Here is a 13,548-nt window from a genome sequence, read left to right as displayed (position 1 = left end):
TGTAAAGTTCCACAGGGACAACATATACTTCAAATGGTTCAAATGGCTCTGAGCACTGTGGGACTTAACATCTGTGGTCGTCAGTCCCCTATAACTTAGAACTACTTAAACCTAACTAACCTAATGACATCACACACATCCTTCCCCTAGGCAGGATTCGAACCTGCGACCGTAGCGGTCACACGGCTCCAGACTGAAATGCCTAGAACCGCACGGCCACACCTGCCAACCAACATACACTGAAAAAACACTGGAATTAAGGATGAAATCAGGGGACTGTCATATGTCATAAAATAAGCTTGTAAAACAAAGTTATACACATGGAGAACACAATGGCAAAACTTTAGAAAAGATAATTAAAAAGTGTGTCCATAGTGACAAAACAACTAACAATATTCAAAACTTCATATAAAGGAAGGGGAAGAATGCAGTGAGTTTATAATCAGATCATAAAATACGAAAAGGTTCACATCTAGAAGGAAGTTTTGTGCGAAATAAGTGCACGCACTGTTTGTAAACAAACTTTGACTGACGGAAGAAGAGCACGTGGCTTGTCCGGTAGGGAAGTGTGACGTCGACAGCCTTTAATGGCCGTTCTCTCTAGTAGGGTGATGGACGGGGTATTATCTGTGGCGTTACGCACGTCTTACGGCAGGGGAAAGAGTGGAGAGGTAAGCACAAGGGATGAGGAATGGCGAGAGGGGCGAATGGGAAGTGGCAGTAGTGGCACTTTCGGCACACGGCACAGCTGGCGGCATGTGCCAGTGGAATTTAGTGGTTTCATAAGTGATTCGCTGAATCGGAAGCTTTAGTACTGAATGTTGGGGCTTAGGAAGAAAAGGGATTTGACTAACAGGAAAAGTCATGTTGTATTCAGTGCAGGGTTTGTCCTGGGTGTAATCATGGACAGCTGTCCGCGATCGCAACGCCAGGGTAGCCCGACATATTGAACATTTATGCTGAGTGGCACTCTCGTGGCGAACCAGAAGGGTGCTCACGTTAAAGGATAAGGAATTGGGTATAATCGTGAACAAATGCAGGTAGACGAGCGACTCAGAGCAATGGTAGTAACCCAATGCAATGCATGGGCGAGGAAGACATACAACGATTACATCTCGTGGGGGTTAACTACTACGAAATTCCCAAAATCCCTGAAGTAACAGGATGAACTACGGAAAACAGGGAAAGGGGGGGGAGGGGGGAGGCGTGATCTACTGCGACATTGTTCAATGAAACTTTTTATTCATTTGGGCGGAAGTCTCTTGCTAACTAAATTATCAGCAAAATAACGCGTTACTGCGCTTGAGCGATGACGTCACGTCATAGGTGCTAAACATCAACAAATTAGTGCTTATTTCAGCGGGAGCTTCAATCTTGTAACATCATGGGTGTGTTTGAATAAACAAACTGGTGTCTCTCATTTCCTAAACACATGGCACGACACTGTATCCAAATGGTAGCAGTGTCAGTTTCCGTGCTCGCTCGTAACATCCTCACTTCGTCAATAAATTACTTCGTAATAACAACGAAACTTGTGTTCATCTGGGTGAATTCTATATCTCACTTACCGCTCTACAGCGAGAGGGTAGCACACTTCTTCTCGACTTCAGGGACGCATTCAACTCTTCTCTATTGAGTAGATAACTCGGATGCTTCATTTAGCAAGGATTTTCACGAAAATGTATGTCATAGTGGGCATGTTAAGCTTTTATGGAAGGTGGTACTATACTTCGGAGGAGACTCGGAAGTGCAAAGCGCCACCAAACTAAATGGCGGTCCACAGGAAAACACCCCATATGGCGCACTTCGTTACTATGGTTTGTTTCAGCTTCATGTTCCATCAGCTGGAGCTTGCTTGCTTCCAAACTCCACTCAGAATTATAGCCTGGTCAGCGGGCTTGAGAATGAAAAACTCACAATCATTTTTTAATCTTAGACAGCTTGAAAGAAGACAGGGAAATAAATGCTTCTAAAAAGGCAGTAGACTTAGCTCATCTGCAAAGCAGTGGAACAGTGGGGTATTAGTTACAAAAGTTAGATGAAAATTCGGAGTATCACAATCTATTGAACAATAAAAGACAAATAGAATGGACAATGCAAGGAGGGACTCCACATTCTAGTTTTGATACCAAAACGAAATGTTCAATGACATAGGCTTGTAAAAAGTAGAATTGTAGAAAAACCTTTGTAGGGTAAACTTGATGCATTCTTTCGAAAGGCAAAACAAAATCATTGTCGATAAGGGAGATCTAAAAGTGAAATATAGTACAATACAAAAATTCTGCAACAAAGCTGAATATAAGGCAAATAGCTTAATACAACACACCACTAAATTATTTCATAAGAAGCAAAGTGAACAATAACGAAACTTTTATTCGTCTGGGTGAATTCTTAAATGTACACAACGCACATGGGGTGCTAACTACTATTCTTCATTTACTTGAGTGAAACTTAATTACTTCTGTCCTATCACAAAATCTATCTCGCTTACCGCTCTACAGCGAGAGGGTAGCGTACTTCTTCTCAACTTCAGGGGCACATTCAATTCATCTATATTGGGTATTTTATATAACTCGAGTGCTTCACTCACTTCTAAACATACCAGTTCGGCTCTGGGCACGAACATGGCCCATATTAGAATTCTGGAATCATTAACTCATAAAGTTGGGTATCACGACTGAAGAGGAATCTTATATAATGAGGGGGGTTGCTGTAGGGCATCATATCTAAAATCCAGGGCTGTGGTGGGGCTTTACGTACTGGGGTTAGCGATATAAAGTACAAGTACATATTATACAACACAAATGGCATGAATTATAAAAATAGAGGCGTGAAATAACATATATAGTAACTTAGGGGCTTTGCTACACAGCAGAATGATTAGGCCTATGATATGCTTAAACCTAACATAAAACCATACGGGGAGAAAAAATACAAGTTATTTGGTACCATCAAATGAGAAATACTTATACACTCAAAACTTATACAATAAATTGCTTATAAATCAAATGGAAATTAGACTTAATTTATGACAGGCAAGACGAAGAATAGGGAGAGAAGTGGTAGCATTTGGGGCGTAACTGACCTATCGCAAGGCAACAACTGTGCTAGTCCATGTGGTTATGTCATGTGGTCTCTGCTTATAGTAAGCATTCACCGGGAACATAGGCCGCAGTTTAGACAACTAGAAAATATTGTCTCAACTGGAAACTCGCTGAATGGTAAAGTGAATCTTGGCTAACAGTTTTGCTCTGACCTCAGGTTGATGGTATAAAACAGACCCATTAGCACCACTTAAAACAACACACACAGAACCTCTTGCCTGCTCACCAATCAACTTACAGGGGTAAAACAAATCAATTCTCTTTCATCATCAAAAAACCTTCGCTGCCCTCTGGGGGTTAACAGCCAGAAGTCATCTCGTAGCTTTGTGCATTGAGTTAACCAATCAAGGAACTTCCACTTATGAAAACAGAAGGCATGGACAGAAAAAGAATAAATGGTCAGGAAAGAGGATGCAGAGAGACAAGAAAGGAAAGAAAGAGAACGTATAAAAAGTTCATTTAGGGCACCAACATTTCGGATACCTTGCAGACGCAGTATGATGGCACAGGGCGTTACAGAGCCCCTAAGTGCTCACGTCTGTGGGGCAAGGTTAAGGAACCTACTTTCATTAATAGGGTAGAGAAATGATGCTTATAGGAAAGATGAAAAAGGAAGAGTTGATCAGGACATGAAAATGAAACAGAAGAAAATGCCATGAACAGCGAGGAGACTCTGTGGTTGCCAAACACGTTGTGCAAGCTGCACATCCCTGGAGATAAACTAAAAGCTATACAAAAATAATATCTTAAAACACTTCTCATCACAACAACTAAGCAAGAGATACTTCTTCAACCGCAGAGTTGTGTTTTTAAAATACACAGGCAGTAACTGTATTATGGATGCAAAATTTATGCAATAAATGACATCTGGATAAATGGCAGCAAATGCTTCAGTATATATCAATACTCACAGTACAGCAGAGATGGTGGTGGTGGCAGTGCGGTGGCGGAGGGCCGTACGCATGCGGTACTTGTGCAACAGCAGCGTGGGTGGTGGAGTGGCTGACTACAAGGCGCTGAAAGTACGCACCCTAGGTGTTGGTGACAAGACCTAAATGCAGATTGCACTGGGGGAGGGGGAGGGGGGGGCGGCTGACTGGCAGCGAACGTGGGGTGGCAGACAGACGGGGGCAGGTGGGCAGCGGCAGGGAACCCGCACCGATTGTGAATAGCGCACCCATGCGCTTTGTGTAGCCACAGGAGCGGTAAGGTTGCCTCGCGTGTTTTCTTCATGTCTCGGTGCCCGGCTCAGAGTTGGCGGATAGCTACTGACAAGCTGGGCTGGCTGCGACCATCAAATGGGACTGAAGTGCACGCAGTATGCATGTGCGTGGTGAGTCACATCTCAACTGACTGGCGATATCGCGTGTGAAGGAGGTGGGTGGGCAGCAGCAGCAGGGGAGCTGTGCCAGCTGTGAACAGCTGGAGCCACGGCAGTGCCTCGGATGTCCGGCACACACATGTTGGTGCCGTGCTGGGTGAGATGTAGGTAGACTTTGCCCCGGGTGCTGGTATGTATGGATGCAGCTTCTGGCGAGATGTCAAGTTGACACACTGCGGCACCCAGGCTCGGCTCGTAGAGGAATAACAGTGGCAAATATTGATCAACCACACAACGTCAAACATGAACAAAAATAGACGGCCACCCTATGGATTGAACAGTGGAAACGGATCCTATTTCTGACACCAATTGTAAAGTTAGGGGAAGTTTACTAGGGACTTCTGCAACCAATGTAAAGTTATACGGATGCTAACATCCCACTTCTGGTTACCAATTGTAAGGGAAATATTTGCTGGGAAGGTGGGATACAATTGTTACATCACATTCCTCACACCAATTGTAAAAGAGTTCGTGGTTTGGGGATGGGGAGAGAAACTTCTGATACCAATGTTAATGATTAAAATGGCACGGAAGGGGCAAGAAGGTTGTTAAATATGTGTCGTGGCAGCAGTGTGCAGGAGGTTGAGTGGTCAGGATTTGATAGTGGGCATCCAGGGCAGCCGTTAAATGACAAAACAGGAAATTAAGTGCAATCCATAGGATGTATTTCGATATATGGAGTACAAAAGGCGCTCCTAGGGTCAGAAGTTAGCAGGTTTAGGCCAGTCTAGGAGGTCGAACAATTAAATGAAATTGGTAATGGAAGGGGAAGCAATTGATGTTAACTTACGTTGGTGGCCGGTCGTGAAAAGCAGACTCAGAGGTTCTGTCTTCCGAAAAGACATCTGTTCTGTTCAAGGTCTGGATTAAAAGAGAGAGAAACAAGTGTGTTCTGCTCTGCAGAACGATCTGGCGTCCACACATGTGATCGGTATCCCGCACACGCTATTGGCTAAAACCAATGGCGTGAATTCCCTAGCAGTTTCAGCAGAGGTCTCAGGGCATCTCCTGTCAGCAGCTTTAACTGGACATTACTGCCTCAGTTTTGAAAGGCAAGCAACTTGTGTCACGTAGACACAGCATGAATTACTCTGGGAGAAAACTTGTAAAGATTATACTGGGCCTTTGAAATAATTTTTTTTAAATAATTCCCTGAAATATTCCTTGACTGGCTGCCATCCTGTACAATACCATATCAGTCCATTAGTGTATGGGCTCTGGTCCATCATTTTTAATCTTGTTCTTTTTCAGTAGTAATTGTCTTTGGACCTGGTGTTGTGGTCATATATATCACTACATTTAATTACTTCAGTTTTCTGTGGGACAAAAAAGTAATTAATTTATAAAGACACAAAGAGTATATGGTGAAGTACCTGTGTTGTCTGAAAACACCACAACAAAATTCTTTACAGCCTAGTCCATGTACAATCCTTAACCCTCCATTTTGTAGCAATAGTACTCCGTTAACAAAATGTCTGCAGCACAGCCCCATATTTCTACAGAGTAACTAAGTTGGGGATAGATTGTCCAATAATACACAGTCCTATGCATGTGGGTGGGTACCATTTTGGACAGCTGTTTAAGAAGATACAGCCCATTGCTGACTTTTTTACATACAGATCTGAGTCTAGATGGACCCCTACAAATTTACATTCGTTTTCTTCCTCTACCACTATGCCACATACCTCATTTATGGGTGAATGGTGTGAGCCCACATTTGTAAATATTAGCATCTGGGATTTATTTACATTGACCTTTAATCCTTGTGCATGAAAATATTAACTTAATTCCAGTATCCCATTACTTGCTGAAAATTTCAGTTCCTCACAATCTTTACCAGGAAATAAAACTGAGAAGTTATCAGCATAATACAATGTACAAGTTAATGGGGTGTACAACATCATTAATATATACTAAAAAGGTGAAAGGTCCACGAATTGAGCCTGGGTCACTGTTTCACTTGTGGATTTAAAAGTTTGGTGCACTGTTTTCAATTCGCCGATAGGTGGATAGAAGTTTCATTGATGCGTTGCTGATATTGTGCGCCCACTGTTTTTTTTAAGAGAGAGTCATGGTTTACTGAGTCAATAGCTTTGCTCAGGTCAAGGAATATTCTAGCTGTGTGCATAACCCATTCTATATTGCTATATACTTGATGCAAGAAACTGGTAACAGCAGTGGCCGTGCTTAGGTCTTTCCTAAAACCATGCTGTGATTCGGTAAACATTTTGTCTCTTGAGAAAAAAATGTGAGTTGTGATAGGATAACTGTTTCAAATGTTTTACTGAAGGTAGTAATTATTGATATCGGTCTATAATTTGAAACTTCTTCTTTACTTCCCTTCTTATGGATTGACTGAATTACAATTATTTTTAAGGCATTTGGGTATATGTTATCATTAATACTACAGTTGACAAGATAAGTAAGGGATTTAGTTATTTCATTGGCACATTTCTTTAACACCACACTTGAGATACCATCCCATTCAGATGAAACCTTGTTCTTTAGCTTTTGTATTGTGTTAAATATCTTCTTTTGATTCATCTCCATAAATTTGAGCTGTATACCATCCATAATATCGTTTGGTGTGCCAGCCTGTATATCTATAATAGGGACTGGTTGGTCAAAAGGACAGATAAAATGCTTATTGAATAAATTACATACTTCATTTGGATCTTCCACTAGATGGACCTCATGTCTAATGCTAACTGGTTCACTCTGTCCCTTGCTGGTGGCTTTACGATGTTTATTGATTAGTCTCCAGGGTGTCTTACCTATGTTGGCTGAATGCTCTATTGCATCATTGTTTATACGTTTCCTCGGGTGTAAAAGGTTGGCCTTAAAAGTTTTTTTGGCTTGATTGTAATTTTGTTTCAATATATGTACCTATGTTTCCTTATACAAACAGTCAAGATCATATATATTCTGCCTTAACTTAATCAGCATAGGTGTAATTTTCAGCCTAGTACTACTTTCAAGATAAGAGTTGGTTCTTACCCTGATTATTTCTTTGAGAGGGCAGCAGCAGTCGAAATGCTTCATCATTGTCCTACAAAATTTTTCCCATTTGTTTTCTGACCCTTATTAATAGTGTCCCATTTCTCCTCCACTAACTCGGTTTTGAAGGCTATGATGTTGGTACTATTCAGGATCTGCTTCTTCTCAATTATCTGGCTGTGTGCATAACACGCTCTATATGGCTATATACTATATTCTAACACCTGACAATAGTGATCTGAGTAATGAAAATCAACACTTTTAAATTTAACACTGTCTTTTACATTTTTGTTGACTATTACATAATCTATTTTACTGGAGATTTATTCTGTTACTCTAGTGACAGAGTTCACTATATTTGTGAGATTATATGAGATTAAGTCTGCAGCTCATGGTTTTGTGGTAGCATTCTTGCTTCCCGAGCATGGGGTCCCAGGTTCGATTCCCAGCAGGGTCTGGGATTTCCACCTGCCCCGAGTTGACTAGGTATTGTTGAGATGTCTTCATCATCATCACTCCCCATTATGGTCAGAGGAAGGCAACAGCAAATCACCTCCATTAGGACCTTGCCTAGTATGACTGTGCGGTTCTCCTGCATCATTCCCCTACACTCTGTCAAGAAGCATGTGACTTCATTTCCCATATGAGGTTAATATATCTGTTATTTTCAAATAGGTTATACTACATGAGTTTGCATCAATATTTAAGTCTCCAGCTATGCTAAGGCCAGTGAGGCCTGTTTGTCTAATTGCCCTGTGAAGTGTTTCAAGACAGTACAACACATCTGTATTTGGTGGGCAGTATATACCAATAACTTTATGTTTAGCTAACCTGCTTGAATGAGTGTTTATGTGGAGCACAATGCCAGCAATTTCAATTGTTCTTTCTTTGTGATATTGTTCAACAAATGAGATTTTCTTAAATGGAAGATGTTCATTTACAAATATTGCCACCCCACCCCCTTTGTGTTGTTGCCTGCAGTAACTATCTGCTAACACATAACCATCTAGTTTGTAATAGTCAATTTCATTGTCTTTTAGTTCATGTTCTGTAATTACTAACAGGTGTGGTGAATTCTCATCCTCACATACTTGCAGAAAATTGAGTTTATTCCTAAGATACTGCACATTTAGATGCATTATCCAAATGGGCACTGATATTTCACAACACTTTGTGACATGGTATTCTGAATCAGTCCAATTATTACATTATTACACAAGTGTTTAACAGTGCACTGTAATGACAATTTACTCACTTCCACGTTGGTTTCTTCAGCATGTGAACAGCGTTCTTTCCAACCCAAAGGGTTTAGTTCAGTAAAACGGTGTAGCTTGAAATTGAGCCTAAAAAAACTGGCTGATTATAATCTAAGATGATTGGGTCCAGTGTTTTATGCAGCTCTTTACAAAGTTCTTTTATCTGGTTCACTGACTTGAGCTTTCCATTTCTGTTTAAGTGAAGTCGTGCCTGGTATGTTCTTCATGCTTCAGTTTGCTAATGTTACGTGAGTGCACATGATTTAGTTTTTTACATAGTTTCTGAAGTTCTAAATTATGGCGCTCAATTTCTGTATTAATACACGATCACTGTGGGAGATCATGTCACACTGGCAGGTGTATTAGGCTAACATTTGTGTTGTACGGTTTTGGCAATAACTTCCTGTAAACTGGGAGTGCTGACTTGCTCTGGTTTTTTTTTTTTAAACATCATTTTCACCGCCAATGATTACAACGTGGTCGTCTTTTTTCAAATTGTTTGTTTCAGATAAATTTTCGACTACAGCATTTAATGTAGCTCCAGGTTTAAATTTTGTGAATACAGAATATTCATTATGTAAAGCTTCATGAAGGGGAGCTGAAAAGCTTTTTCCGTGGCTGTCTACATACAGTAATAACGTTTTTGTGCTTCCAGGATAGATTAGATTAGTACTTGTTCCATAGATCATGAATACGACACTTTGTAATGATGTGGAATGTGTCAGGTTAATAAAAGGTGTTTAACCAAGATATTACATCACCAAAAACATTACAAGACACCTTTTTTGTGAGTGTGTGTGTGTGTGTGTGGGGGGGGGGGGGGGGGGGAGGGAATTACCCACTTACTATATCCAAAAATTCAGCTAATGAGTAAAAGGAGTTGTCATTCATAAATTCTTTTAATTTCCTTTTAAATGCTATATGGCTCTCTGTTAGACTTTTGATGCTATTAGGTAGGTGACCAAAGACTTTTGTGGCAGCATAATTTACCCCCTTCTGAGCCAAAGTTAGAGTTAACCCTGAATAGTGAAGATCATCCTTTCTCCTAGTGTTGTAGCCATGTGTACTCCTATTACTTTTGAAATCATTCAGATTGTTAATAACAAATTTCATAAGTGAATATATATATATTGTGAGGCTACAGTGAAGATCCCTAGCCCTTTGAACAAGTGTCTGCAGGTTGATCTTGGATGAGCTCCAGCAATTATTCTGATTACACGCTTTTGTGCAATGAACACTCTTTAACTCAATGATGAGTTACCCCAGAGCATGATGCCATACGAAAGCAGAGAATGAAAATAGGCATGGTAAGCTAATTTACTGAGATATATATCGCCAAAATTTGCAATGACCCTAATAGCATAAGTAGCTGAACTCAAACGTTTCAGCAGATATACAGTGTGTTTTTTCCAGTTCAACCCCTCATCAATGCATACACCTAGAAATTTTGAATATTCTACCTTAGCTACCGATTTCTGATCGAGGTCTATATTTATTAATGGTGTCATTCCATTTACTGTGTGGAACTGTATACACTGTGTTTGTCAAGTTTAATGACAGCCCATTTGAAGAGAACCACTTAATGATTTTCTGAAAAACATCGTTTACAATTTCATCAGTTAATTCTTGTCTATTGGGTGTGATAGCTATACTTGTATCATCGGCAAAAAGTACCAGTTTTGCATCTTTGTGAATATAGAATGGCAAGTCATTAATATATACCGGTATTAAGAATAATTTTTTTTCTGTTTCGCCATTTATCGAAGAATTCGTTACATTTACTTTCGCTTACACTATTCGTTGTTTTGCTGGCTGAGTTTAGTGTTGACAACTTATTCGATGTAACTAGTGCACCGTTTCTTGTGCTTTGTTTTTTACTTTCTTGATGGTTTAGTGTTCTGTTTTTGGACTTTACTGCAGTCCACGTAAATTTATTTGTAGTTTTGACATTTTCTGAGTTCGATGTTACATTTGTTTCGTCATAACTAACACGTTTTTTTGTTTACAAATCACGGTGAACAATATCAATACGACTGTATTGTGGCTATTTTACGCTACTGTTTTCACTAGACCACAGAAGTTTTTTTCACTTAAGAGGTTGTCTTTTTTTCTTGTTTCAGTAATTCTATTTCTTTATTGAGGGTTTCAATATCACTATTTAATGACTTGATAATTTCGTCTTTCGTGTGTACCATGTTGAGATCTTCACGTTCGTCACGCACACAATCACCACAGGTCCAACAAATATCGTCATTTACGAACTTGTGGTTTATGTTCGCACGCCCCTCGTGTAACCAGAAGTTGCACTTGACACACAGGATGCCCTTCATCACACGTTCTTTACATTTTTTACTCGACGAGTTATTATAAAATTGCTTTTCTACTCAGACTGATGCAGCACTGCACTGACCTACCGACGCCATCTTACCTTATCTACGATCTACCCCTCCCTTTCTAGTTGTTCCTACTGTCCACGATGGTGAAGTCTTTACAGAAGATTCGACATGAGTAAGATTTACGATAAACTTTTTACTTATATTTTCTCGCACAGTTGGCTCCAGTTCTTCATGTCTAGGGGTCTGATTCTTGAAGCTGAAATTCTCACATTTTGGGTCTTCATGGTTAAATTGATCTGAACAATATTGAAGACTGTCTTAACAGAATTTTGTTTTCACTCCCATTTATTTTTTCCTATATCACACTGTCTTTTGAATTTTCACATTAACAAAGCTGAAATTACATTGTTCGCCCAAAATACAAAAATACGCCCCATCACATCAGAGACATGCTGACTACTACTTCACTCTCCGGTCTCCGGTAATAACAATGTTCCAAAGGGTTTACAATTTTTCTTGACAAATTAATTTCTATTAGTTTAGACTATTATTTTATAAATGAATACAGAAATAAACATGATCAACAGTATGAGATTGCTTAGTTAATAACAGAAATTTTAAATGTTCCAAATATTTTGTAATTTCAAATGTTTCTATAAAAACAATCTCAACATGGTACGCCTATTTTCACTCATTGCTTTCATATGGCATCATATTTTGGGGTAATTCATCACTGAGGAATAAAGTATTTATTGCACAAAAGCGTGTAATCAGAATAATAGCTGGAGTCCACCCAAGATCATCCTGCAGACATTTATTTAAGGATCTAGGGATATTCACAGTACCTTCTCAGTATATATACTCTCTTATGAAATTTGTTATTAACAACCAAACCCAATTCAAAAGTAATAGCAGTGTGCATAACTACAATACTAGGAGAAAGGACGATCTTCACTATTCAAGATTAAATCTAACTTTGGCACAGAAAGGGGTGAATTATAATGGCACTAAAGTCTTTGGTCACTTACCAAATAGTATCAAAAGTCTGACAGATAACCAACAAGTATTTAAGCAGAAATTAAAAGAATTTCTGAATGACAACTCCTTCTACTCCATAGAGGAATTTTTAGATATAAATTTAAAAAAAATAAAATAAAAAAAATAAAGAAAAAAAACACAAAAAACTAAAGTTGTTATATTAACTTGAGTATGTTGTTAAATTAACCTAATTATGTCATGTATTGGAAAATTCGACTCGTTCCACATCATTACGAAATATCGTATTCATGATCCATGGAACTAGTATTAATCTAATCTAATCTAATCTGAACATGCAGAGCTTGTACATATCGATTGTAACAATGAAAACAAAGTAATTCATTTTCATAAATAGTAGCTTGAATATAACATATCGGTATTGTGTATAAAATGTTATGAAATTTTTCAGAAAAACAGCTGAGATAATATTGACCCACTCAAAATTTGAAAAATATTTCTGGTGTCGACTGCTACTGTTGAAGAAAAGTAATGCTTGAAGAGGATGCCTCTTTACTCTACTCAGCAACTTGGCTGTAACACCATGAGAAGAGAACACTGCATGGTGGATCTGTCAGTGATAATAATAATAATAATAATTTTACTGTCATTCGGCCATTACAACAATAGACAACGTCACATACATACTAAAATACAATTAATAGTTTGAAAGAAACAAAAGTTTTGTTGTTAACATTATAGTATTATACTACAATTGATAAATTCTCTTATATCATAGAATGGGTGGAGGACTGGCCAGTCGTGTATTGTTTGTTTGAATAATTGTTCAGGTAATTCTTGAACAGGTTGAGGAAGATTATTAAATAATTTGTACCCCATGATTTCATAGCTGTTGAGTGACTTTGACAATCTGTGGTAAGGAATATAGAGGCACCTATTCCTTCTTGTATTGTTGCTATGTACATTTTCTCTGGTTTTTGTTTCTGGTAATTTCTTCTTTGTATAAATTAGAACATAGTATATGTACAACTTTATCACAGTCATGATTTTTTGTTCACGGAACAATGGTTTACAGTGTGCCTTATATGCAGAACCAGTAATTATCCTAATAGCTTTTTTTGCAGTGTTAATATGTCATGTACACAGCTAGAGTTCCCCCACAAAATAATTCCATATGTTATTATACTTTGACAGAACGAAAAATAGGATGTTCTAACATATTTTTCAGGAACACAGTCCATAAGTCGCCTTAAGAGGCAACTAACTCTTGATAACTTACCACTAATATATTGTATATGTTGACCCCAAGATAATTTATCATCTATGTACACCCCCAAAAATTTGATATAGCTTGGATCATCTGACACAAGCTTATCTCTAAGACTACAAACCATCTGCTGTGTTTTGTTTTCATTCAGCAGGAATCCATTTGCCTTGAACCAATAGGATGCTTGGTCAATTGTCTTTTCTGCACAAGT

This window comes from Schistocerca piceifrons, chromosome 5, assembly GCF_021461385.2.
Source record: "Schistocerca piceifrons isolate TAMUIC-IGC-003096 chromosome 5, iqSchPice1.1, whole genome shotgun sequence".
Classification (NCBI taxonomy): Eukaryota; Metazoa; Arthropoda; class Insecta; order Orthoptera; family Acrididae; genus Schistocerca; species Schistocerca piceifrons.
This window is presented reverse-complemented; position numbering follows the sequence as displayed.